The following is a 3,394-nucleotide window of genomic DNA, read 5'->3' as shown; positions in this document are numbered from 1 at the left end:
CAGTTTCAAGCCTTCTGCCCAACACATTTGATACTGAAAAGCAAATGATACCTGCATACACGAATGCATAAATTTATCTCTGAATTCAATTTAAAAGAATTTTTCACAATATTATAGAAAAATATTAACTGTAGGAAAAGACCCACCAGAGTGTATGAGCAGATAAAGTCAGACCTTGGTGCCACAGTGTGAGCTGAGTCCTGGGCAGGTTGGGTTTGCTCATTGCACAGAACCCTGGTTTTAGGGACACAGGGTGTGCTTCCCAAGCCTGCCCCAGCTCTCTTGGCAAGGTCAGGCCTGCTGGGATACACCACATTCCAAATCTGGGCACTTCTAATGAGGCATTTACAAAGCACCTTCCTACAATGGGATTTGACAGCATGTCCATTAATCTCTCCAATTACAGCCATTTGACTCTTGCAGGGGATGTAGGCAATTTACATATTAATAACAAAACTGTTCAGAAACATAAAATTACACAAAGTGAGACCCACACAATTTTGATCAGCTACACGGCGTCAGGATCAAGAGCCTCCTCGTATTAACCTTTGTTTCCTTTATAAGCCAAAAGCTTTCTAAGAACCTTTCCAAAGCTTTATTGGATTAGAATGAGGGTAATTATAGCACTGAGATGAATCCAGTTGCTCTCTTGTAATGGAATACAGCCACTTGCAGCTACTTGAATGCCAGCCTGACTTGGCACACTGTTCTGTCATGGGTTTTTTGCCTGTTCCAAGGGATGAGGTGACTGCTTCCCAGTCCCAGGCACCCTCACAGGCACAATGGGAGAACCCAGTGCTCAAAGGAGGCCGAAGAATGGACAGTGTTTGCAAACCAGCAGAAGGATCTCTCAGGAAAACCTTTGCCATAAAAGTTTGGGGATAATGGAGGACTTTTAGCTTTCTTAGTTATTTCAGAATTTATTTCAACAGACATACAACTGCATGTGCATTGTATTGTGAGAAAGGGAAAGCAAAAGCAGAGGTGATGGATCTACTGCTAAGAAAAAACTAAAATCAGCTACAGCATAAATATGGCTGATTGGGCCTTTCTGGACTCATATGATGCTATTCTCAGGTGGAGAGTCTCTACCTCCTTTAACTTACTTTCCATACAGGAATTCTACAGATTCTAAACCTAATGGTAAAGACATCAGGTGAGCTCCAGTCACTGGGCAGTGCAGGGCTACAAGGGGAGACAAGTGCAGGGGAGAGGAGCAAGACAGAATTCAATCAATTATTCTATATAAATAAAATATGGGGGGAAACACCAATTTTCATTGCTGGAGTACTGACCCAGGGCAGCTGTGTAGGTGCTGAATTTTTCAGTGGAAGTTAGGAATGAGTTAGTAAAAAGCCAGCCATCAGGGTTGGTACAACTCTGAATAGTCATAATTGACCCAGGCTCAGCACAGGCACTTCAGAACCATCCCCTGAGCCTTTTGTCCCCACTTTTGACACCCATGGCTACATCAGCAGCATTATAAAGTTCACAGCTGTTCTACAAAACAGTTTGCAAAAGACAATTCAGCTGCAGAAGTAATGAGGGCAATGAGAAACAAACCACAAGATGTTCTTAGGAGAGAGAAACCCAGACAGGATCTCCAAATCTGTTGCCTGGGAGGCCAAGCTCTGCCATCTGCACCTTCAGCCACAGCACAGAAAGTTCCTGAGCTGCTGTGAAATCCTTTCCAGAGCAGAGAAAAGGGCTACTGGTTTGGGAAGGAAGAAAAGAAGTTACATGAAACATCTTTGGCAATTAAAATTCTGCTGACAGCAATGTCACACCATATCACTAGTGGAAGAAGTGAACCCTCTGGGGAGGTGGTTACACAACCTGTGACTTAGACATGTCCTGCCCACTGGACAGCTTTACAGGCATTTGGCAAAACCTAGAAATAATCACAGCTCTGAAGGCAATTTTTATGCAAAGCAGAGCTCTAAAACTTGTTAAAAAAATATTCACACAAACAGCAATAAAGGTCACCTGTCCCTGCTTTGGGAATGAGGGAAGGGGAGGAAAAGATCAAAAGGATTACCTGAATGGACTTATAAAATCCCACCTTTTGGAGCTGTTTCAAAGTGCCTCTTACTCACTACTTTGATTGGAAAGAACAAATATTAAGGCTAGGAGGAAAATATACAAACAATTACAGAAAATACACATTTTGACAACTTATTTGATTATCATTCAGTTGCTGCAAGAGACAGATTCCCTGCAGCAGGAATGCTGCAGAACAAACAATCTCAATAACCAGCAGCTTCCAGCAGCAGCTCTTTTGAATGTAGACAGAGCAGCTGATTTAAGAACTTTATTTAAAGCCCTCCATTTTCCTATTACTTGTACTCAACTGGAACCATAGAAAACAACTGGCATTTCAGTTGAGGCCTGAAAACCTTTGTTCCTTCACTGGCCATGTGCCAGGACTCTGTGACTTTCCCTAACACAGGTTGTTGTTGGCATGAAGAGATTGTAATGTCTGAAACAGCTACAGTGCAGCACATCCCTCCCAGCGCTGATAACCCCTCCATGCAGAATTTGGTGACACCCACTAAGAAGTGAAGTCAAGGCATGCAGAAAATGTTGAGAAATTCTACTCCTCATCCAAATCCTTGTGAGGAAATTCCATCTTTAAGAGACAGGACCAAGCAGCTGATGGAAACAGCTCCCCTGTCATGGAGACAGAGGCTCCCTGGGCTGTTCCATGCAGGTGCTGCATCTCTCCATGGCCTTGGCCAGCAGCTCTCAGTGAGGCAGGACAGGGCAGCTCCAGGGAGGACCAGGCACAGCTCAGATTATCCAGTTGTTAGTCCTGATAAATGCACAAAAAAAAAGTAACAAAAATACACATCCTTTGCCCATAAATTGCAATGAAAATAGAGAGGCATTCAGGAAGATGGGATGACTAGCCAGTGTGATCCTGCTCATTTCTAGGCACTGCCTTACATAGAGGAGATTGGAGCAGGAGTAGGAAGGAGTTTGCCATGGACTGCTTGTACCATTTATGGAGCAGCATTTGGCATCTCTTGCTCATATGTCAAATACGTGCCTGCACAGTGTGCCTGTGCAGCTTCTGATGAATTTTTTAAAGAGGAGTTTATGCTGACATAACAAAGGTGATAAATTGCTCAATGTTTGCAGGGCAAATCCTGAATATACTGATAGAGAAGCACATGGAGCTGCTGAAATCCTGCCATGGCTGAAGCATTTAGGACCTTTGCAAGCTTTTGCATTCATATCAAAAAATCCCTTCTTGGATATGGGCTCTCTGGCACCACAGGAGTTTCCAAGAGTTCAGTGGTGTAATGGCCATGGCTAGTTTTTACAACCAGAAAAAGTTGCTCAATCTTTCAGAACACAAACTTTTATTTTAAAGACAATTACTATGCTCTTA

This window comes from Pseudopodoces humilis, chromosome 23 (genome assembly GCF_049639895.1).
Source record: "Pseudopodoces humilis isolate 2021_Gansu_Grassland_sample_001 chromosome 23, ASM4963989v1, whole genome shotgun sequence".
NCBI classification, from domain to species: Eukaryota; Metazoa; Chordata; class Aves; order Passeriformes; family Paridae; genus Pseudopodoces; species Pseudopodoces humilis.
This window is presented reverse-complemented; position numbering follows the sequence as displayed.